Source organism: Apium graveolens, chromosome 5 (genome assembly GCF_009905375.1).
Source record: "Apium graveolens cultivar Ventura chromosome 5, ASM990537v1, whole genome shotgun sequence".
Classification (NCBI taxonomy): Eukaryota; Viridiplantae; Streptophyta; class Magnoliopsida; order Apiales; family Apiaceae; genus Apium; species Apium graveolens.
In genome coordinates this window covers 59,533,861-59,559,677 of record NC_133651.1, presented here as the reverse complement: position 1 = coordinate 59,559,677, position 25,817 = coordinate 59,533,861, and the positions used below count along the sequence as shown (strand labels likewise).

General features: G+C 39.7%; 1 non-coding gene across 1 annotated transcript; it reads right to left on the bottom strand.

Moving 5' to 3' along the window:
• Positions 1-1,207: 1,207 nt before the first annotated feature.
• LOC141662858 (small nucleolar RNA R71) lies at positions 1,208-1,314 on the bottom strand. Its single transcript, XR_012550955.1, has one exon. It is a non-coding gene; the product is annotated as a small nucleolar RNA R71 (small nucleolar RNA).
• Between the last annotated feature and the right edge of the window lie 24,503 nt (positions 1,315-25,817).

Genomic DNA, 25,817 nt, shown 5'->3' with positions numbered 1-25,817 from the left:
GTTGTGCATGATTAGTAGGTAACTCTAACAGTTTTATTTGCCCTATGTAATCAAAAGGAATAACTTGCGCTTAAATTGTTGTGTTGTCAATTTCTGTAGACATATAGGAACTCAACATAATTGATGACTATTCAACTTCTGTCTTAATTGTGGATGCTTGGTAGAATAGTATTAGTACAATGAAAGTTGGCTTTTATCAGTTTTGTGTTATTCGATTAATATCATCACTGCCACATGCTAAAGGTAATAACAATGGCTATTGAAGGAAGTAATAATGAAGTTGTGATCTCATGAGTGTTTTATTATTGATAATTTGAAGTGTTAAGTAAGTGATTAATTAAGTAGTTAATTGTAGTTAATATTTAATCAACAATCTTAAGTGTTAGTGTCTTAACATTGAGAAGTAATCATACATTGGTGAGTGAGTTTAATTAGACAATAATTTAGTCTGAGTCTCTGTGGGAACGAACTAGAAAGTATTCTATATTACTTGCGAACGCGTATACTTGCGTGAATATTAGTGCGTGATTTCGCCCTAACAAGTTTTTGGCGCCGCTGCCGGGGACTCGGCGTATTTGTTTAGTTTATGTACTTACCATCATTGGTCATTAGGACTCAGTGATTAGGACGTAGTAGTTAATTATTGTTTCCGGTTGTGTTTCAGGTACTTTAGCAAGCGTTTATGCAAACTCGTTCTCGTGCTCGCAAGAGGACTTTAAATACAGCAGAGGAGACAGACGAAGTTCTTGATATTCCGGAGAAGTTAGATTTTGAGGATTTAGATTCAGGAACTGAGCGGAAAGAACCAGTAAACATGGGAGATCGTATTGTTCAAGCTGATCCAGCTCTTATGGATTTTTCTCGGCCTAAAATTGATGACATTCAGTCAAGCATCCTTCATCCGGCTATTCAAGCTAACACCTTTGAAATCAAGCCGGGCACTATTCAGATGGTGCAGAATTCTGTTTCTTTTGGAGGAGCGGCAACTGAAGACCCCAACATGCACATAAGGAATTTTTTCGAGATCTGCAACACTTTTAAGTATAATGGCGTGACTGATGAGGCTATCAAGTTGAGGCTTTTCCCATTCTCACTGAGGGACAAGGCTAAAGACTGGTTACATTCTGAACCAGCTGGGTCCATCACTACGTGGCAAGATCTTGCGCAAAAGTTTCTGGTGAAGTTTTATCCGATGGAAAAGACTGCTGCTATGAGGAGTGCTCTTACTCAGTTTGCGCAGCAACCTACAGAATCTATGTGCGAGGCTTGGGAACACTACAAGGAAATGTTGAGAAAATGTCCACATCATGGAATGCCAGATTGGATGGTGATCACTGGTTTCTATAATGGTTTGGGGGCCCAATCTCGGCCCATGCTCGATGCAGCAGCTGGAGGCGCCTTATGGGCTAAAAGCTATACTGAGGCGTATAATCTTATAGAGACGATGGCTGCAAATGAGCATCAAAACCCAACTCAGAGGATGACGTCAGGCAAGGTAGCAGATATTCTGGAAGTTGATGCAGCCACCACTATTGCAGCCCAGCTCCAAGCGCTATCAATGAAGGTTGATTCTCTGGCTACATATGGAGTTAATCAAATAGCTTTGGTTTGTGAGCTTTGTGCAGGTTCTTATGCTATGGATCAGTGTTCTCTGGTCAACGAATCTGTTCAGTATCTGAATAATTATCAGTGACAACAGCAGCCTGTGCCAGCAACTTATCATCCTAACAACAGAAATCATCCAAATTTCAGCTGGGGGAATAATCAGAATGCTATCCAGCCACCATATCAGCAAGGAGTGAGTAAACAGTTTAACCCACCTGGATTCCAGCAACCACAGCAGTATGCTACAAGGCAATCATATCCTCAATAGGGAAGTACAGCTGCACCTACTAGTGCTGATTTTGAGGAAATTAAGCTGTTATGCAAGAGTCAGGCGGTTTCTATCAAGACCTTGGAAAATCAAATCGGTCAATTAGCCAATGCAGTGCTCAATCGTCAGCCTGGCACTCTTCCCAGTGACACGGAAGTACCAGGCAGGAAGGAAGCTAAAGAGCAAGTCAAGGCTATTACCTTAAGGTCTGGAAAAGTTGCTGATGCTGAAAAGGCAAAAGAAGGAGAAGCTGAAATTAGTGATGAAGAATCTAAGCAAAAGGAGAAAGCGGAGGAACCAAGGAAGACTACTGTTGAACACACTCTGCCTGAGGCTAATATAGGGGAGAAACAGCTCTATCCTCCACCACCTTTTCCTAAGAGATTGCAGCAACAAAAGCTGGATAGACAGTTCGGGAAGTTTCTGAAGGTGTTCAAGAAACTTCACATCAATATACCTTTCGCTGAGGCTCTGGAGCAAATACCTAGTTATGCGAAGTTTATGAAGACTATTCTTTCAAGGAAGGTGAAACTGGATGACCTTGAAACCGTTGCTCTCACGGAAGAATACAGCGCTGTTCTGCAGCAAAAGTTACCACCAAAACTGAAAGATCCAGGAAGCTTCACCATTCCTTGCACCATTGGCAATCTGACTTTTGACAAGTGCCTTTGTGATTTGGGAGCAAGCATTAATCTGATGCCGTTGTCGATCTTTAAAAAATTGGATCTGCCTGATCCAAAACCCACATACATGTCTCTACAATTGGCTGATCGTTCCATTACTTACCCAAGGGGCATAGTGGAGGATGTGCTCGTCAAGGTGGATAAGCTCTTCTTTCCTGCAGATTTTGTTATTCTGGATTTTGAGGAAGATAAGAAGATTCCCATAATCTTGGGAAGGCCTTTCTTGGCTACTGGCCATACCTTGATAGATGTGCAAAAAGGTGAACTTACTATGCGGGTACAAGATCAGGATTTGACCTTCAACGTATTCAAGGCAATGAAATTCCCTACAGAAGATGAGGAGTGCTTAAAAGTGGATGTGATTGATTCTGCGGTTACTTCGAAACTCGATCGCATGCTAATGTCTGATGCATTGGAAAAGGCCTTAGTGGGGGAGTTTGACAGCGATGATGAAGATGGCAACGAGCAATTACAATATCTGAACGCTACTCCCTGGAAGCGAAAGCTGGACATGCCGTTTGAATCTCTTGGTACTTCTGACCTCAAGAATGCTGAAGGAAAGCTCAAACCATCAATAGATGAAGCACCTACCTTGGAGCTCAAGCCATTACCTGAACACTTGAGGTATGCTTTTTTAGGTGATTCATCTACGTTACCTGTTATTATTTCATCTGACCTTTCAGGTAGTGAGGAAGACAAGCTCTTAAGGATTTTGAGAGAATTCAAATCGGCTATTGGATGGACCATAGCAGACATCAAGGGGATAAGTCCTTCATATTGTATGCATAAAATTCTACTAGAGGACGGTAGTAAGCCGACTGTGGAACAGCAGCGAAGACTGAATCCCATCATGAAGGAGGTGGTGAAGAAAGAAATTCTGAAATGGCAGGATGCATGCATCATTTATCCTATTTCTGACAGCTCGTGGGTGAGCCTCGTACAATGTCTACCTAAGAAAGGAGGTATCACTATGGTCGCAAATGAAAAGAATGAGCTCATCCCCACTCGAACAGTTACAGGATGAAGAGTATGCATGGATTATAGAAAATTGAACAAAGCCACAAGGAAGGATCACTTCCCTCTTCCGTTTATTGATCAGATGCTTGACAGGTTGGCAGGTCATGAGTATTTTTGTCTTCTGGATGGTTATTCAGGGTATAATCAGATTTGTATTGCGCCAGAGGATCAGGAAAAGACTACCTTCACTTGTCCATTTGGCACGTTTGCTTTTCACAGAGTTTCATTTGGGTTATGTGGCGCCCCGGCCACTTTTCAGAGATGTATGATGGCTATATTCTCTGACATGATTGGAAATAATGTCGAAGTGTTCATGGACGACTTCTCCGTCTTTGGACATTCTTATGATGAATGTTTGAATAATCTGTGCGCCGTACTCAAAAGGTGTGTGGAAACTAATTTGGTGCTCAATTGGGAGAAATGTCATTTTATGGTGCGTGAAGGCATTATTCTTGGGCATAAGGTCTCTAGCAAGGGTCTGGAGGTGGACAAGGCCAAGGTGGGAGTCATTGAAAATCTTCCACCACCTAATTCTGTGAAAGGAATCCGTAGTTTTCTTGGTCATGCGGGTTTTTATCGGCGATTCATCAAGGACTTTTCAAAGATATCTAAGCCGTTGTGCAATTTGCTTGAGAAAGATGTGCTTTTCAAATTTGATGATGAATGTTTGGCAGCATTCGAGACTCTCAAGAAGAATTTGATCACTGCACCAGTTATTACAACACCAGATTGGACAGAACCGTTTGAGATGATGTGTGATGCGAGTGATTATGCGGTAGGTGCAGTTCTGGGACAGCGCAAGAAAAATCTCTTCCATGTGGTCTACTATGCGAGTAAGACTTTAAATGGGGCCCAATTGAACTACACCACTACTAAGAAGGAGCTTTTGGCTATAGTCTTTGGTTTCGAGAAATTTCGATCTTATCTACTTGGTACGAAAGTAACAGTATTCACTGATCATGCGGCTATTTGCTATCTGGTTTCCAAGAAGGATTCGAAGCCGAGACTCATTCGTTGGGTGCTTTTACTTCAGGAATTTGAGTTAGAGATCAAGGATAGAAAAGGTAATGAGAATCATGTAGCTGACCATATCTCTAGGTTGGAGAATCCCGATTCTACTTCACAAGATAGGACGTTAATCAATGAATCTTTTCCGAATGAGCAGTTGTTTGCAGTTCAGGAGGAAGAACCATGGTTTGCAGATATTGTAAACTATCTCGTCAGCAATGTAATGCCTCCTAATTTGACATCCGCTCAAAAGAAGAAGTTTCTGCATGAGGTGAAGTGGTATATGTGGGATGAACCATATTTGTTTAGACAGGGAGCTGACCAGATCATCAGGAGATGTATCCCGTTCTGTGAGACGGAGGGGATATTACGAGACTGCCATTCCACGGTTTATGGTGGACACTATGGTGGTGAGAAGACGGCAGCTCGTATTCTGCAAGCAGGTTTTTTTTAGCCTACTTTATTCAAGGATGCTCATCAGTTTGTTTTAAGGTGTGATCGTTGCCAAAGAGTGGGAAATTTGACGAGAAAGGATGAGATGCCATTAAATATGATGCTTGAAGTCGAGGTCTTTGATGTTTGGGGAATCGATTTCATGGGGCCTTTTATCTCATCTTGCAATAATCAGTATATCTTGCTGGCAGTCGATTATGTCTCAAAATGGGTCGAAGTTAAAGCTTTACCGACAAATGACGCAAAGGCAGTGCTAAATTTTCTTCATAAGCAAATTTTCACAAGGTTTGGAACATCTCGGGTAATCATAAGTGATGAAGGATCGCATTTCTGCAACTGTAAGTTCACTTCTATGATGCAGCGTTATAATGTGAATCATCGAGTGGCTACTGCCTATCATCCGCAAACAAATGGTCAAGCGGAAGTATCTAACAGAGAGATAAAGCGCATTCTAGAGAAGGTTGTTTGTCCGTCAAGGAAGGATTGGTCTTTAAAGCTCGATGAAGCTGTTTGGGCTTACAGAACAGAATACAAAACTCCACTTGGTATGTCCCCGTTTCAGTTGGTGTACGGTAAGGGATGTAATCTACCTGCGGAGCTTGAGCATAAGGCCTACTGGGCATTGAAAAAGTTGAACCTGGATTTAGATGCAGCTGGTAAGAAAAGAATGCTTCAGCTTAATGAACTTGATGAATTTCGACTTCAAGCGTACGAGAATAACAAAATGTATAAGGAAAAGGTGAAGAGGTGGCATGATAGGAAGCTACATCCTAAGTTATTGGTGCCGGGGCAACAAGTTCTCTTATTCAACTCTCAACTCCGACTTTTTCCAGGGAAGTTGAAATCGAGGTGGTCTGGGCCTTTTATTGTCAAAACTGTGTTTCCACATGGAGCGGTGGAAATTTTTGAGAATGATCCGGACCAAGCATTCAAGGTTAACGGTCAGCGTTTGAAGCACTACTATGGGGACATGGCAAACCGAGAAGTGGTTAGTGCCATTTTGTTGACTACTTGAGAAGGGTACGAAACGTCAAGCTAATGACGAAAAAGAAGCACTGCGTGGGAGGCAACCCATGGATTGTTGTTACAGGAACCCTTAGAAGTTAATAACCTATCCAAAAACACAAAAAAATCAGAAAAGAGGGGCTGAAAAAAAAAATTCCAGTGACCCCCTGAGCGCCCGCTCAGCTTTGCTGAGCGACCGCGCAGCAAGCTGAGCGCCCGCTCAGCAAAGCTGACCGCTCAGGGGTCGAGTACCAGAATTTTTTTTACAGTTCAGAAAAAAAAAAAACATAAAAACCCATCATAGCCCATAAACCCACGAATTCTTTTCCCATTACCCCATGATTTTATCCCTTAACCCCACTCCTAATCTAATTTAACCTACTCCACACCCCATATATACATACACTTAAACTCTCTCCCAAGCACCAAAACTCAGTTCTTACACACTTTTATTCACGAATCAATGGCACCCAAGAGAGCACGCACTATTGACAGCAGCAGCACAGTTCCTACTGCTGATTCATCGAGGGGTACTGCTGCAAGGCCTCGGTTAACTGACAGAGCCGCGGAGGAGGAGTACACTAGGCTGTTGGGGAAGCCGATTCTGAAGGAGAGAGGGTTTTTACCATCGGGGAGGGATGGTGAGTTGCTGCCCATGATTGCAGAGAAGGGGTGGATAGCTTTTTGTGAGTCACCCGAAGCGGTACCGATGAAGCGTTGTTCGCGAGTTCTACGCGAACGCGAAGGCCGAAAAGAATGGGTTTTCTGTGGTCCGAGGGCTGACAGTTGATTATCACACTGCGGCGATTCACCGTGTGATTGGACAGCGAGAGAGGAAACCCGAGGAGGAAAACTGGAATGAGAAGACTGCTGAGGATTTTGACTTGGATTTGATTTGTGTGACTCTCTGTCGACCGGGCACAGTTTGGACCTTCAGGACCGGCACTAATGAGTATCGTCACTTTCCGGTGATGGCCATGAACAGGTATGCCCGTGCATAGAATGCATTTATTTGTGCTAATATTTTGCCTTCTTCGCATGCACACGAGGTCACAGTTGAGAGAGCACAGTTGTTGTGGGGAATTCTGAATGAGGAGTACTATGTGGACCTTGGTGAGTTTATCTACCAAGGAATTCTGAAGATTTTGAGGGGAGCGAAGCATATGAACATCCCTTATGCATCCACGGTTACGAAGCTGTGCCAGGCAGTAGGAGTGAACTGGCCGGCTCATGAGCAGTTGCAGTTGCCGGCAGCTGCGATTGATTCTAGGACTCTGAATGGGATGCAGGAGTGGACCGGTGGTGAGCCTGAGGAGCATGGGCTGGGTTATCGTCTTCCAGGAGGGCGTCCAGCACGAGGTGCTACTATGGCTAGGCCAGGGCGTGATGAGGCTGGTTCTTCGAGAGCTCAGGAGGGTGCTGGGATGGTTGATGCCCAGTATAGGAGGCTTACACGGCGGATGGATGCTATGTACGAGACGCAGAACAGATTTGCTCAGGAGCTCACCCTTGCGTTAGGGACTGCTTTTCGGGGCCTTGGAGCTGATATCCAATGGCCAGTTTTTGGTGAGGACTCTGCATACCCGCCGCCTGATACTCCACCCACTGAGGGTGATGATGATGATGACTCCGAGTAGGTATACCCTGTGTTCCTTTCTACTACCTTCATTGAGGACAGTGAAGATTTTAAGTTTGGGGGTGGTAGTTGAGGAATATTGTGTGTGTCATATAGCTGCATATTCGTGATAGTTTAGTTCATATAGTTGCATAATTTATGCCATATAGTTTTTTTGTTATGTATGTCATGTAGCTCATGCATTTACCATGATCCCTTTTGCAATGATTTATCGACTGAATTGTGATATTGATGCGAGTGTAGTGATATCATTAAAGTAATATTAAGTCGTGTAGGTTGATATGCATGCTAGAAACACTTGTAATTCCACTAAGTCTTAGAGAATGTGTAAGGGCTAGATTGTTGTTATGATTTGGTTGTTTTCGAGGTCAATCTATTTATTATGCTTAGAATTCGATAATAGGTTCTTAGTGATAAAGGCATGAAAAAGAAAAAATTTGGAGAAAAAAAAATGGAATTTGTTGCTAGTTGTGGCTAGGCGTCAAATGGCTAGTAGCCGACTCGCATATGGTGCGAGTAGTCTAGGGTAGAGCAAGATGGAGCGAAACGCACTTGCTCAGAAGTTATAAAATATATATATATATATAATTTTATGTATGCATAATTGATCAAGAGTGGGCTCTTTGGTATTCGAGTTATTAAGTTCTTAGGGGACTTTGTGCCTAGTGACCTAAGGCTTTTAGAGTCTGGGATCCGCTAACCTAACGCTCGTTACATGGATACCATTGTATAAGTCTTTTGTGGACCTCACTCATTACACGGTCAAATAAGCATTTGTGTTGTGAATAAAAAGCATGATTCCGTAATAAGCTCCAGAATTCTTGTAGTGTTGTATATCACTTTGTGCCTAAAATTTTTATTCTTTGTATAATCATGGGATTGCCTTGAGGATAGTCGAGTCATAATAATTGGTCTAGTGCCGAAGCATATCTGTTAAGCATTTGCACACACCAAGTTTCTAGCTGTATGTCCGTTTACATGAGTTTATTGATCTTTAGTTGTCTAACTGCATTTGTTGAGATGTTGCAATTTGGTTGGTTAATTGTAGTAAGGGGGATCTCTGCATTTTCATATAGATTGCATTCATGCATGTTTTATATTTGTTTTTGAGTCTGTGACGCTTGATGACAAGCATCGATTTAAGTTTGGGGGTGTGATAAGTGGCATTTTATACCAATTAGAAAGTCTTAAAATGGCTTAAATTGGTGTCTTGAAATCAAGTATTTTGTGTATTTGATGCATTTTTCTAGTGTTTATGCATTTCAGGGTATTAGTTGCATTTCGGGGGAGGAATCATCAAGAATAAGCCTTGGCATGTGTTCACCATTGTGAGAGGAAAGAAACGGGCAGATTACGGCGAAGAAACGGAGCAAAATCAGATTTTTTCAGTAGAGGTCTGAGCGCCCGCTCAGCATTGCTGAGCGGCCGCGCAGCAAGCTGAGCGCCCGCTCAGCTATGCTGAGCGGCCGCGCAGGGTCGAGAAAAAAGATATATTATTTCAGGACTTCTACTTCTGTTTGGTTTCCACTTCTATGTAATCTGAGTTTTATGGGACTATTATATAAGTAGATTTGAGAGGTTTTCACAAGTGTGGATTGAAGAAGATCGTGTTTTTACGCAAGGAGCAAAGGAGATAAGGAAGAAGACCGATTTAGCACACCGCAACAAAGAGGAAGCATATTTTCTTGTGATTCTTATTTCGTTGTAACGTTGGATGCTAGTTTTCTTACTTTGAACTTATTTACTCTTGTGACGTACTATGTTTTAATATAATTAGTTTAGTTATTATTTTCTTGTGTTTGTTTATCATGATTTCATATGAACCCATGATGACGATAAGTGCTATTATGGGCTAATCGTGATCATGGGGTTGCAACGGATTTACTATGGAATTATTTAGTTAATTGTTTAATACCTTAGTGTGTGATGATTGTATGATATCTAGTATTGGTTGTGCGTATTCGTCTTATGTGCGTCGCGAACATATAAGATAGGGTGTTAATCTCTTGTGAAGCGATGGTGGATCTCGAGATTTAGAACTTGCCATGCTAGCATAGGTTCATGTACGTTGTGCATGATTAGTAGGTAACTCTAACAGTTTTATTTGCCCTATGTAATCAAAAGGAATAACTTGCGCTTAAATCGTTGTATTGTCAATTTCTGTAGACATATAGGAACTCAACATAATTGATGACTATTCAACTTCTATCTTAATTGTGGATGCTTGGTAGAATGGTATTAGTACAATGAAAGTTGGCTTTTATCAGTTTTGTGTTATTCGATTAATATCATCACTGCCACATGCTAAAGGTAATAACAATGGCTATTGAAGGAAGTAATAATGAAGTTGTGATCTCATGAGTGTTTTATTATTGATAATTTGAAGTGTTAAGTAAGTGATTAATTAAGTAGTTAATTGTAGTTAATATTTAATCAACAATCTTAAGTGTTAGTGTCTTAACATTGAGAAGTAATCATACATTGGTGAGTGAGTTTAATTAGACAATAATTTAGTCTGAGTCTCTGTGGGAACGAACTAGAAAGTATTCTATATTACTTGCGAACGCGTATACTTGCGTGAATATTAGTGCGTGATTTCGCCCTAACATGGACATGCTGGACGGGGTGAAGCACGAGGGCGAACACCTCCCTACATACAAGGGTTGGCTCCTATCCCTGAGGATTAGGAATTTTCTGGTCCTTACACTGAGAGAGACTCCGAATCTTCAGATGATGAAGTGGCCCCAAGAAGGAGGTGTGCTGGTAAAGAGCCGATGGCTGATGGTAACCAACGTCCAAGGAGCACCCAAGGGGTGAATCTCCAAATAGTGCAGGAGAGAATCAAGGCCCATGAGGCTGAGATTCAATGGCTGAAACGTGACTTGGAGGCGCACCAGGTTCCCAGGCCCCCATTGCCACCTAGGGGGAGAAATCCTCCTATCATAGACCTGGATAGTCCAATACAGAGAAGGGCTGTTGTCCCAAGGGCTGATACAGGCAATCTTCTTCCTCTTGGAGATCCCGATGATCCTACTCTGCTATTCACTGAAGAGATAATGAATGCCCATATCTCAAGGAAGTTTAAGATGCCCACTATCAAAGCCTATGATGGCACGGGAGATTCGGCTAATCATGTCAGGACATTCTCCAATGCACTTTTGTTGCAGCCCGTAAATGACGCTATTAAGTGTCGGTCCTTTCCTCAAACCCTGTCGGGTATGGCTCAAAGATGGTATAGTCGTTTGCCCCCAAACTCTATTAGGTCCTTCAGAGAATTAAGTCAGGCTTTTATTAAGCAGTTCAACAGTGGGAGAGTGCATGAGAAAAGTTCAGCATCCCTCATGAGCATTGTGCAGGGAGCGAAGGAATCCTTGAGAGATTACCTGAATCATTTTACAAAGGAAGCTTTAAAAGTCCCGGACCTTGAGCACTGCAAAAGGGAAATAGGGATGAGTTCTTCAAGATGTCCTTGGCCAAGTGCCCCCCTGAAAGCATGTTGCAGCTCCAAGATAGAGCCGGGAAGTACATCAAAGTGGAAGAGAGCATGAGGAAGACCGTAGTAAGTAATGAGCCCGCTGGAGGCAAGAAGCGGAAAACCGATCTGGAATATATTGCAAAGGACAATTATCCTAGAACTGAGCAAAGTAATGACTTGACCCCGAAGAAGGGAGGACCTGGATAAAAGTTCAGTGAATATGTTAAGCTGAATGCTCCTAGAAGCCAGATTTTGATGGAAATCGAGAAAGATCGAGATATTCCTTGGCCTAAACCCTTGAAGGCTGATCCTGCCAAGCTAGATAAGAGCAAGTATTGTAGATTTCACAAGGATGTTGGTCATGACACCGATGAGTGTAGGCAACTGAAAGATGAAATTCCTCATTAGAAAAGGAAGATTGAACAAGTACACTGGAGATGGTGGAGATAGGAGCAATAACGTGAGAAAGAACTTTGACGGTCGAAGAAGAGATCAAGAAGATCAGGGGCGAAATTCCCAACCTAGGGGACCGGTGACAAATGCGATCTTTGGAGGACCGCGACCCCGAGGGCCTGTGATAAACATAATTTTTGGAGGACCAACCGCTGCTGGATTATCCAAGAACTCCAGGAAAGCGTATACTCGAGAAGTTATGCATATTGTTGGGAAAGCCCCGAAGAGGGCCAGGACAGGAGTAACATTGGCTTTCGATGATTCTGACTTAGAGGGTGTGAAATTTCCTCATGACGACCCGCTGGTCATAACACCAATAATAGGGAACAGCCCGGTGAAGAGGGTCTTTGTAGATATTGGTGCTTTAGTGGATATCTTGCTCCATGACACCTTTTAAAGGATGGGTTATAATGATTGTTGTTAGGTCATACACACACTGTAGAGGGGGTGAATACAGTGTATAGTACACTCAAATCGAACAGAAAACAAACTTTATTGAAACAATAAACTCTGTTACAATATGGAACTGTTACCTCTCAGTGATGAACAAATATCACGAGAGCTGCTAGGGTTATAAAGAATAATAACTTCGATAATGATAACACTTATAGTGTAAACCCTATGCCTGTGTTTATATACTACACAGTTACAAGATAATCGCTAATTGATATGGAATATAATTCTGCTTCCTAAAATATATCAATCAGATATCTTCTATTCCAAGTATTCCATTCTTCACGGAATTCCTTCTTCATGCATATCTCTTCTTATGTTTTATCTCTATATTCTTTCCTTTAATCAGCTACTGTCCTTATCTGATTGTCCTTCAGCACTTAAGTTCTGATATCTATCTTTTGATGATTATCTCCTGATAATATAAGTACTGATATCCTTAAGTCCTGACTTCCAGTATAAGTACTGATCAACAGTTAAGTACTGATCTATCCTGTTCACACAAGATCTGAAAGCTAAACATAAGACATATTAGCCATGACATTATCAAATATATCTAACAATCTCCCCCAACTTGTAAATTAATAAAATATACAAGTTAAACAGATATTTGATGATGTCAAAAACATTAAGTACAAATGCATGAGAAATAGACTAGATAACTACAACTTACAGTCCTTAAAGTTTTACCAATTTCAACTTCTGATAACAACTTCAATCTGCATAAATATCAGAATTTAAGCAGTTGTAGATCTTCGACTAGGCTTCATCATCTTCTGATCTCTCTGATGTCAGGAGTTGTTCTGAGATGGTTCTTCAACAAACATTTCTCAGCATATCTTAGTTCATCAATCATTCTCCTTTTAACACCTTTAAGCTCTGCAGTATCTTCACCAGTTTGAAAGATTGCAGCTCTGAGATCATTAATCTTTGCTTTCCTTAACTCCTGGTCTAGTCTTATGACATAAGCTTTGTCAGATTCAAGATTGAATTCAAGTCCCTTAATACCAAGATACGTTCTGATCTGTGCAGTATTAGGCTTCATATCAACAATATCCCCATTGTGATCTCTGTACTTTGGAACATATCTGCTGTCAGACTTAACAGAATAAAGCCTTTTCTATCTCTGAATCTGTTCTTTTAAGTAGTTTGCAGCAGTCTCTGTTATTCTGTCATCCACTTGAAGTAAGAAAAGTACATGCTCCAATTCTTCAAAATACTTCAAAGGAATGGCATTTTGTATTATATGATAAACCCTACCATCTGTCATGAAATACAACATGATGTATTCTTTCAAGTAGGTATGGTAAACCATTTGTACAGATTCTAGTTGATTCAATCTCTCAGGAGTTGCTCCAATACCTGGTTCACTCAAGGAAGTTGGATCACCGGTAGTGTTGTGTACTCTTCTTTCATCAGCACATCCCAATCCAGTTTTATCTCTAGCTTCCTTTCCAGTAACTACTCTTGCTTCAAAACCACTTGGAGTAGTCTTCAAAGATTGAGTCTGTTTTGCTTTAGTGAATCCTGGTAGGAGTGTTTTAGATCTATTTTCTGATATCAAGTTAACTTGAGCACTGTCAGAGGTTACTTGCTTCTTCTGAATATCAGAACTTACAATTTCTTGACTCTGAACAACTTGAGCCATGTCAGAGGTTGTTTTAAGAACTTTTCTTGAAGTCAGAGCAAGATTATCTTTTCCATCAGTAATTTCTTCTTCCTCAGGAGGTACATAAGGCTTGATAGGTTCACCAACCTTTTCTTTACCCTTGGATCTTGGATCTATCTGTGGTTGTGATCTAGCCAAAGTTTCTTCAGTATGTATCCTTTCTTTGATCACAATGCCTTTAGGTTTTGGAAGTAACTTTTTACCAGAAGCTTCAGATTTAGATGTGACTTTCTCTGATTTAAGTTTGGCTTCTTCTTCCTTTAAACTTTCCAAGTCCATCCCTGGATTTTCTTGAAGAAATAACTGTCTTGACATTTCCTCATCAAGATCTAGAAGTTCATCAGAACTTATCCTTTTACCAGCAGCAGAACTTATTCTTTTCCCAGTATCAGAACTTGTTATGTGACTAGCTTGTCTTGATGTAAACCTTCTACCTTGACTATGACCACTACCCATTCCAGAGTTTCCTTGGTCATCTTTTCCATCATCCTTTCCTTACAGTGTCTTGTTGGTTTTGCATTTGGACTTAATTACCTTCTCCCCCTTTTTGGCATCACCAGGTAATAAAAGAGAGATAAGTAGTTCCACTGAGGTCTGGATTTCAGTAAGTTGCGATTGCTGAGAAGCTTGATTTGTCAGAATTTGATCAATCTGAGCTTGTTGCTTCTCTTGAGTTTTCTCAATATAAGCAACCCTGTCAATGGTAGGTTGGAAGAACTTTTTCTTATCAATTTTCCAAACTTGTTCCTGTTTGATAAAGTTCTCCTGAATCTTGTCTAGCTCTACATGAGTGTTGGAATGAAGACCTTGTAGATGTTTAGTACTCAATGCAGTGACTCTAAGCTGGGTTTTAAAATCATCAGAATGTAACATTTCATCAGCTTTAGTCAAGTGCTCAGCAAGATGTAAAGCATTTGGAACACATGAAACTGAGTTCCATTCCTTAGTCCACTCCTGACCTGCAGGAGTTTCACTCCAAGGTACTGGTGCATCCCTGATAACAAACTCCTTTACCAGTTCAGACTTAGGAAGAGTCAGTGGAGGAGTATGTCCTGAAGGACCTGCTTCATCAGCATCTACAGTTGTAGCAGCCTCACTAGTATCTCCAATATTTGCAGCATCAGAACTTAGAGAATCAGTATCTTCTGATAAGACAACAGTGTGAGTAGCAATGGAGGCTTCAGCATCCTCTAATTACTGATCTGATACTAAGTTCTGATCAACAGCCATATCCTGGTGCTCACCTAAAATCTGATCATCAGCATCTTGATGCAAAGAAGGTGTTAGTGATAACTCAGGAGTTTGAACAGCATCAGTAACAGGTGTTGTGGAAGGATTATTTGCTGTTGGAGCTTCTAAGAAAAGTATTTCAGGCACAACCAGGTTCTGAATATCAATTTTAGCACTTGTGCCTGGATCAACAAGAGACACAGAAGGTGAATTAGCCTTGTCAGATACAGGTTCCTGAGATGGAGTTGTTGGAGAAGAAGTGACTGGAGCAAATTCCTTGTCTTGTGAGATCAGAGATTCCTGATCCCCTTCCTTAGCTGCTTCCTCCTCATCATCTGAAACTGGCCTTTGTGCCCTCTGTTTCTTGTACTTCCTTGTTGATTTGGATTCCTTGGGAGTTTCAGGAACCGTCATACGTCTAAGCCTCTTGAGAAGCCTAGAACCCCCAATTGCAGAATCCTTCTGAGAAGTTGCCTTCTCAGCTTCATTTACCACAGGTTCTGAAGAGGGAATCTGATCCTTAGAATCTGATTCATCTCTCAAAGTAATGCTTCTCCTCTTTTGAGGTGTTTGAAGAACAGTCTTTGTTCTCTTTGGCTTAGAGGATGTAGGCTTCACAGTAGGTGCTGAAGAAGAAGGTTGAGCAGTCTGTGAAGTGGAGAGATAGGATTTGAGATAAGTTCTGAGGGTAGGTTGAGTAGAATGAGAGGTAGGTACTGAGGTTGATGGATTTTGGTTATGGTGAGTTGGTTGAACATTTGAGTAAACAGATTTGTAAGTAGCAGGATCAGCATTTACCAGAATCTGTTTCACAGACTGAGGAATCTGTAATTGTCTCACCATGGATTTCTTTGTGTCAGCATTTATCAGGTCGTTAAAGTACCTTTTTGCAACCTTAAAAGGTGGGGTTTGAGTGCTGACTAACTGGGGTTCAGCAGTACAATACGTATAAATAAGTTGACAGAATCTAGCAAAATAAACAACATCTCGATCCTCTGTCATCCTATCCCCAATAAAACCAATTATTCCAGTTGCAAAATCAAAATGAGTTTGATGGATAATAGCATACCCGATGTGCTGACTCAGAATTGGGATGGCATCAAAATTTGAACACTTGTTGCCAAAAGCCTTGGTGATGCAATCGAAGAAGAAACTCCATTCTCTTCTGATATTAGCCCGTTTCAACTGTCCAAGTTTCGTCAGACTCTTTTCATATCCCAAATCAGTCATTAACCCCCGAAGTTCTGATTCCTCTGGTATAGAGAAGGTACAATCTTCTGGAAGATGTAATGCTCTTTGTACTGTACCAGGAGTGACTACATAGGATGAATCACCCACTTGGAAGATAATACTGGGAGTTCCTCGTTTACCACCATCATCAAAAACTCCAGTCCTCCAGAACCGCAGAACTTGTTGACTTGAAAATAATTCAGGCTGAGTTAAGGCGTACCCAACCTCACTATGTGCAAGAAGATCTTGCACAAAGTGCAATTCAGATGGAGCTTCAACATGATCAAGAATTGCAGCATAGTTGTTTGGAACAAACTTTGCTCCATCAATGATTAAATCCTTTGGTGCCATGTGAAAAAATATTGAGATTCAAGTATGCCTGTTAGGTGTTTGAGATAATGTCTGTATGAAAAAACCAACGTGAGAAAGAATGAGAAATAGAGTAAAAGTAAGAAGAGAGATAAAGTATAAAGAAAATAAAAGATTAAAGAAATCTTCTCTCTGTTGTTCTTATACTCTGAAAAAAATGTTACCGTTGGACACCTGTCAGACATGCAGTAATAACGGATAGTTACTGGGCTCGAGAAAACAGGAATGATTACTTACCCAGTTGCCTTGTTTCAAGGAAAAACCGTTCCATTTATCAAGAGACACAGTTTTAATTCAAAATTTAAACCGTTAGCACTGATTGAATTATTTTTCACTGCAACATTAATATTCTAAAAATGAATCATGTTAAAAATGACCGAGATAATTTCGATGAATAAGTGCTGACAGAGAATCAGAACTTAAATGAAGACAAAATTTAAATGGTCATCAGAATATCAAGCAGGATTTAACAACACAAGATAAAATAACTCAGAGACAAAATCTTGAAGTAAAAATAGTTTTCATTAATATATCAAGTCAATACATATATGAAATAGAAATTACATCAATACAAGATTTTCCCTAAGCTTCTAATCCTAACGTCAACAGCTTTAGTCCTAGCTAAGAAGCCTGACAAAGCTGAGGATGAAGAAGAACAGGAAGAAGACGAGATTAAGTCATCTTCCTCTTCCTATCTTCGACGAACAAGATGGCGAGTCATATGATTCGCTCTTGCTGACGGATAGCTTCCCGCCTTTCCTCCTCCAGGCGCTCCAGATGGTGATGGTAGTCCATATAGAAGAATAGGAGGTGAGTTAGCACCTCCTGTGGGACAGAATTCCAGATCTCCTCAGGAATGGCTGTTACATGCCACTCCTGCTGCCAGTCGGCACAACTGAGCTCCATTGTAAAGGTTTGTGTGTTCAAAAACATGTTGTATCGAACCATTGTGTTTTTTACAGAAGAAGGAGGATAAGTGTGTGAGAAGAATGTGATGGAAAGACTGATGTGAAGTGGTTGTTTATATAGGCAAAAGAATGCCAAGAGACGCAAAGATATTTAATGCTGACAGGTAGAATTAATTCTACCTCGTCTCCCTAGACTTTGAAAAAGAATAACAGTCATTGGAAAGAGGAATCATGGTCTAGACCGCACAAGACACAAGAAACAGTGGACTGTTCAAGTACAAAACCATTAATCCTAATCATAGTGACTATTAATCTTCCATTTCAACATATGCGAGTACAAACTGAGACTGTTATTAAATTTCATTCAAAAATAAGCCAAGTAAAGGATTAGACTGAGAAATCAGAACTTAGACCTATACCAGAATTAACAGTCATCAAAACATAATTTCTTAACTCGAAAAAGGAATGCTCATCTTAGTAAATCCTCATACAAGTTCTTAGTTATGAACGTCAGAACTGAATCATCAGAACGTGTAACTAGAACTTGTCCTCAGAATTTGTGCAAAAATGACATAATGACTGTTTATCTACAATAACATAGACCACCACAGAAATTTTCATCATTCAGATGGAGTGATTAGTGTGTGCATTAAGCTAAATAACAGACAAAGAGTAAAGTCTGATTCACTTCAGTACATCTTAGAAATAAGGCATAACTAAAATTTTGCTAAAAAGCTGTCATTATCCTGAAACCTACTGATGAATGAGTTCATGCTTGAGGCCACCTCAACTGTTTTGTGCTAATTTTATGTATCTTTTGAAATTCTATTTTACAGTGGCTTCTCAGTGTAAGTGAGTCACGACTGTTTATCAGAATTTATGCTATTATCAGAGTATTTCTCCAGTAATCATAGAGTGTGAAAAGTCACCAAGAAAATATTTTGCTTTTCTAATGTATATTTACTTAATACCAGCAATGAACTTGGGTCGTCCCTTTCACATTTTTACTCTAGATCTCAAAGGAGTACCTGATTTTATTCTTTAATCTTTTTGCTTTTTCTTTTGATAAGAGAGGTCTATCAGCACTTAGTGCACTCAGCAGTTTTACTAGTATCAGAACTTAACAGATGAGTAGCATTATTCTAATTTGTGACTTAGTAATAAGATATACAAAGTAAACTTAACTAAGCTCAATTATCAGAATTTGCTAGTGTCATAAGATTTCCACTGAAATAATTACTTCTTCCATGGAATCATTTGTTTATTGAAGACTACTAGGTCAGTATCTAGCACAGTTATCCTCATAGGATTGAATAGGTACTAGAACAAACATATCACTTATCAGAGTTTAGAAACATATATCAGACAACAGTCAGTACTTAAAGACATTTATCAATTAAGCACAGAATACACAATGAGATTAATTCTGTAAATACTGAGCATAAAGTCTGATAACACAGAACAAGTCTAAGCAGATTTAAAGAAAGAACCTGAAACCATTCCAAGTTCATTTACCAATCTTGTAAAAGTAGCTTCACATAATGGTTTTGTGAAGATATCTGCCAACTGTTGATCTGTGGGAACAAAATGCAATTCCACTGTACCTTCATCCACATGTTCCCTGATGAAGTGGTACCTGATGCTGATGTGCTTTGTCATTGAGTGTTGAACTGGATTACCTGTCATAGCAATAGCACTTTGATTATCACAGTAAATAGGGATTTTGAAATATGTTAACCCATAATCCAGTAACTGATTCTTTATCCAAAGAATCTGTGCACAACAGCTTCCTGCAGCAATATACTCTGCTTCTGCAGTTGATGTGGAAATTGACTTTTGTTTCTTGCTGTACCAAGAAACCAATCTGCCTCCAAGAAATTGGCAGCTTCCACTTGTGCTTTTCCTGTCAATTTTGCAACCTGCAAAATCTGCATCTGAGTAACCTATTAGTTTAAAATCTGATTCTCTAGGATACCATAATCCCAGAGCAGCTGTTCCTTTAAGATACTTAAAGATTCTTTTTACAGCTGTTAAGTGAGGTTCTCTTGGATCTGCTTGAAATCTTGCACAAAGACAGGTAGCATACATGATATCAGGTCTACTAGCAGTTAGATAGAGTAGAGAGCCAATCATACCTCTGTAGTCAGTAATATCTACTGATTTACCGGTATCCTTATCCAGTTTGTTGCAGTGGCCATTGGAGTGGATGCACTTGAATAATCTTGCATTCCAAATTTCTTTAGCAAGTTTCTGGTGTACTTGGTTTGACAAATAAAAGTACCTTCCTCATTCTGCTTGACTTGAAGGCCCAGAAAATAGCTAAGTTCCCCCATCATACTCATCTGATACCTTGACTGCATCAGTTTGGCAAACTTTTTGCAAAGTCTGTCATTTGTAGACCCAAAAATGATATCATCAACATAAATCTGGACCACAAGTAAGTCCTTTCCATTGTGGAGGTAGAACAGGGTTTTGTCTATAGTTCCTCGGTTAAATCCACTTTCCAGAAGAAACTGAGCTAAAGTCTCATACCATGCTCTAGGAGCTTGCTTAAGTCCATAAAGTGCTTTATCAAGCCTGTAGACATAATCTGAATGTTTGGTATCTACAAAACCTGGAGGTTGTTCAACATATACCTCTTCCTCCAATTCTCCATTGAGAAAAGCATTTTTCACATCCATTTGAAAGACAGTAAACTTTTTGTGAGCAGCATAAGCCAAAAATATCCTTATGGCTTCTAACCTAGCAACTGGTGCAAATGTTTCATCATAATCAATTCCCTCATGTTGAGAATATCCTTTTGCAACCAGCCTTGCCTTATTCCTTGTAATTATGCCATCACTGTCAGTTTTGTTTCTGAATACCCACTTTGTACCAACAACAGATCTATTCTTTGGTCTTGGCACTAGGGTCCAGACTTTGTTTCTTTCAAATTCATTCAACTCTTCCGGCATTGCTTGCACCCGATCAGCATCTTGAAGAGCTTCTTCTACTTTCTTTGGCTCAGTCTGAGAGAGAAAAGAATTGTATAGACACTCATTTGAAGTACCTGTTCTAGTTCTGACACCTGCATCAGGATTTCCAATTATCAAATCAGGTGTATGTGATTTTGTCCACTTCCTTGCAGATGGAATGTTTTCTCTAGAACTGGATGCTCCCCCATGATCCATGCTATCTTCATTTTCATTTTCTGATGCTCCCCCTGAAACTATGCTCTCTGAGTTGGATTCTTCAGTATTTAGATTTTCAGCACTATCAGAACTTGGCTTATCAGAACTTGACGAATCAGAACTTGAAGAGCCAGATGCATGTTCTGATGTTTCTTGAGATGTGGTAGGATCTTGAGTATGCTCCCCCTGCATAGGTGCATCTTCCTTTAACGTAGTCACCACAGTTTCAATAACATCAGAGTTTAATCCGTCAGAGTTTGTAGTATCAGGACTTAGACTGTCAGGTTTTTCAGTATCAGAATATGAGTCTTCATTTTCAAATCTCAGCTGATCATGGTCAACGAAATCTTTAAGACCAGTGATCTTCTTGTCATCAAAAGAGACATTGATAGATTCCATGACCACTTTTGTTCTCAAATTATAGACTCTGAAGGCTTTTGTGGAAAGTGGATATCCAACAAAGATTCCTTCATCAGCTTTTAGATCAAACTTTGATAGCTGTTCAGGATGAGTCTTGAGAACAAAACACTTGCATCCAAATACATGAAAATATTTCAGATTTGGCTTCTTTTTCTTCACCATCTCATATGGTGTTTTTCCATGCTTGTTAATGAGTGTTGCATTTTGAGTAAAACAAGCAGTCTGCACAGCTTCAGCCCAGAAATAGGTTGGAAGCTTTGCTTCTTCAAGCATTGTACGTGCAGCTTCAATGAGAGTTCTATTCTTCCTTTCAACAACTCCATTTTGCTGTGGAGTTCCAGGAGCAGAAAATTCCTGCTTTATTCCATGGCTTTTGCAGAACTCTTCCATTATCAAATTCTTGAACTCAGTGCCATTATCACTCCTTAAAATTTTTACAGAATCTTTGACCATTTTATCCAGCTGTTTGACATGATCAATCAAGATAGATGCAGTTTCACTTTTTGTGTGCAAGAAATACACCCATGTGTATCTGGTGAACTCATCCACTATGACCAACGCATACTTCTTCTTTGCAATAGACATGACATTTACTGGACCAAATAGATCAACATGTATAAGATGATAAGGCTCAAGAATTGATGATTCAGTCTTGCTCTTGAATGAAGATTTTCTTTGTTTGGCTTTCTGACATGAATCACAAAGACCATCAGGAGCAAATACTGTGTTTGGCAATCCTCTCACAAGATCTTTCTTGACTAGTTCATTTATATTGTTAAAATTTAAATGAGAGAGTTTCTTATGCCAATTCCAGCTTTCTTCAATTGATGCTCTACTTAACAGACAGATTGCAGAGCCATCAGTACTTGTTGAAAGCTTAGCTTCATAAATGTTACCACGTCTATATCCTTTCAGAACAACTTTGCCTTTAGATTTACTCACAATTTCACAGTGTTCTTCAAAGAAATCAACATGATAACCTCTGTCACAGATTTGACTTATACTCAGAAGGTTGTGTTTAAGTCCTGAGACCAAAGCTACTTCTTTAATGATGACATTCCCAAGATTGATATTGCCATATCCCAATATTTTTCCAATGTTGCCATCTCCATAAGAAACACTTGGGCCAGCTTTCTCCACAAAGTCTGATAGCAGGGCCTTATTTCCAGTCATATGACCTGAACATCCACTGTCCAGAACTAGAATATTTTTCCTGTTGCCCTGCAATCATAAAGACCACTAATTATTATTTTTAAGGACCCAGACTTGCTTGGATCCTTTGGTCTTATTAAGTTTGTTAACATTTGCAGCGGATTTAGCATCAGAGTTTATGTTAACATTTTTCTTATCAGAATTTACATTATCAGACTTTGAATCAGAATTTATACTAGAAGGAACAATGGAAACTTTCTTCAAAGAAGGTTTTATTTGATAATAATCATAGTACAGACTATGATATTCCTTACAAGTATAAATGGAATGCCATAAACTACCACAATGAAAACAAGGATTTTGTGGTTTGTATCTAACTGACTGACTCTTAACTCCTGATTTTGAAGGTAAGGAGTTAATATTCTTATTTTTCCTGCAAAAAGAAACCAGATTGTTAGAACTTCCACAGTTATGACATGTTTTCCTAGGTGCATCAGGAACAGGTTTATAATCATTGCTTTTATTCACACCTTCCTTTCCATTCCTATTTTTCCTAGGTGATTTTACCTTGTTTGCATTCTTGACATCTTTCAGCTTATGCTTAAGCTGCTTCTTTGTCATTAAGCCTATGTTTACTGCAGCTGTCTTTTCCTGTTTTAGTTTGTCAGAAGTTAATTCCTCTTTAACTTCTGATTTCTCATTATCAGACTTTACAGTTACAAACTTAACAGGTTTTAACTTTGGCTTTTGCTTAACAACAGGCTTAATTTCTTCAGTTCCTTTATCATTCTTATTTTCTCCATAACCTAAGCCCTCTTTCCAATTGTCACTACTTAGCAAATTTTGAGTTGTTCTGCCAGAGTTAGTCCAAGTCCTGATTATCTCTCTTTCCTTTTCTAACTCAGTTTTTAGAGATTCATTCATTTTTAGCACTTCATCCCTAACATAAAAAGCATCATCTCTATCCTTCTGAGTTTGATGGAATATGACTAACTCTTTTTCTAAGAAATCATTTCTTTTCTTATATGCAAGATTTTCAGAAGTTAATCTTTCACATGTTAAAGTTTGATCTCTATAGCTAACAAACATGGTTTTAAGATATCTTCTCAACTCATTAATATCATCAGTATGAAAAGCATAAGTAGTCTGAGGTACCTTTGTTTCAGCAGCTTCAGAACTGCTCTCAGCACTTTCTTTATCAGCATTTGCCATTAATGCATAGTTCTCCTCACTTTCAGAGTCTGAGGTGTCTGTCCAGCTTTTCTGCTTTGTGACAAGAGCCTTGCCTTTATCACCCTTTACCTTCTTGCAGTCAGGAGATATGTGGCCTTTCTCACCACAGTTATAGCATTTAACATTGGTGTAATCTCCTCTGTCAGACTTTCCTCCTCTTCCTTCAGATCTTCTGAAATTCTTCTTATCAGAACTTATGCTTTTCCTGGGAAACTTCTTTCCCTTCCTGAACTTCCTGTATGCAATCTTTGTGATTCCTTTCACCATAAGAGCACACAGTTTCATCATCTCCTCATCAGCATCAGCCTCAGGCAAGCTTTCAGAATCTGAGTCATCATCATTCTCAGAACTTGATGACTCAGTATCAGACTTTATGAAAAGAGCTTTACCCTTGTCTTTCTTTGAGGAAGCTGCTTTGGGGAATTCTTCTTCAGCCTTAAGAGCAACTGTCCTTGACTTTCCTCCTTTCCTCTTGCTTCTTTGTTCCATCTCCAGCTCGTGTTTCTTGAGCATTCCATAGATTTCGTCAAGAGTTGTTTCATCAAGATTTTAGTTGTCTCTTATTGTCGTTGCCTTCAAATCCCAGCATTCAGGAAGAGCTAACAGGAACTTAAGGTTTGAATCTTCAAGATCATACTCTTTATCAACCAATGACAAATCATTCAAAAGTTTGACAAATCTATCATATAAATCATTCAATGACTCATTAGTCTTTGAGTCAAAGTGTTCATACTCTTGAGTGAGTATTGTCTTCCTGTTCTTCTTAATGGTGTCAGTTCCCTAACATCTTGTTTCCAGAGCATCCCATATCTCCTTAGCAGTCTTGCAGTTGATTACCCTGTTTGACATTACATTATCAATGGCACTATGCAGTAAGTGTCGTACCTTAGCATCCTTAGCAATTGATGCTATGTCCTCAGCAGTATAATCACTCTTCTCCTTTGGTACGGTCGTTGCTGCTTCACCTGCAACTGCAACAGCGAGTTTGGTTGGTTTGTGAGGACCTTCCTTAATTCTATCCAGGTATTCTGGATCTGTTGCTTCCAGGAACATGGTCATCCTTACCTTCCATATGGGATATTCAGATGGTCTCAGTATGGGGACTCTGATGGTCTCATACCGACTCTGAATTTGTGTCTTTGGTGGTTCCTCAGTTGTGGTAGGCTTAGTTGGAGTTTCTGTGTCCGACATGATTGTGTTTGGATCTTTAACTGTATGTAAGTTAACAGATAGGCTCTGATACCAATTGTTAGGTCACACACACACTGTAGAGGGGGTGAATACAGTGTATTGTACACTCAAATCGAACAGAAAACAAACTTTATTGAAATAATAAACTCTGTTACAATATGGAACTGTTACCTCTCAGTGATGAACAAATATCACGAGAGCTGCTAGGGTTATAAAGAATAATAACTTCGATAATGATAACACTTATAGTGTAAACCCTATGCCTGTGTTTATATACTACACAGTTACAAGATAATCGCTAATTGATATGAAATATAATTCTGCTTCCTAAAATATATCAATCAGATATCTTCTATTCCAAGTATTCCATTCTTCACGGAATTCCTTCTTCATGCATATCTCTTCTTATGTTTTATCTCTATCTTCTTTCCTTTAATCAGCTACTGTCCTTATCTGATTGTCCTTCAGCACTTAAGTTCTGATATCTATCTTCTGATGATTATCTCCTGATAATATAAGTACTGATATCCTTAAGTCCTGACTTCCAGTATAAGTACTGATCAACAGTTAAGTACTGATCTATCCTGTTCACACAAGATCTGAAAGCTAAACATAAGACATATTAGCCATGACATTATCAAATATATCTAACAATTGTCAATTGACCCCAACCGATATGCCAATATATGGATTTGCAGGAGTAGAATGCCCCGTGGAAGGGATAATTAAGTTGCCAACAACCATAGGTCAGGAACCAAGGCAAGCAACACAGATGTTGGACTTTGTGGTGGTGAAGGCTACTTCAACTTACAACGCTATCATGGGAAGAACAGGGATACATGCCTTCAAGGCAGTCCCTTCTTCCTACCATTAATTTATGAAGTTTCCCACCCATAATTGGATTGGAGAAGAGAGATGAGATCAAAAGATGGCAAGGAGTTGTTACGTAGCCTCTCTTAGGGCAGATGGAGTTGGGGGCAGGTTCTGCCTATTGAAGATCTGGATATCCGGGAGAATGATGAGAATAGAGGGAAGCCAACTGAAGACTTGGTTTCGATTCCTTTGGCTCCTGAGGATCCCGAGAAAGTGACTTTCGTTGGAGCTACATTAGAGGAGCTCCTTATAGAGAAGTTGGTAAAATTTTTGCAAGAAAATAGTGAGGTGTTTGCATGGTCGGCAGCTGATATGC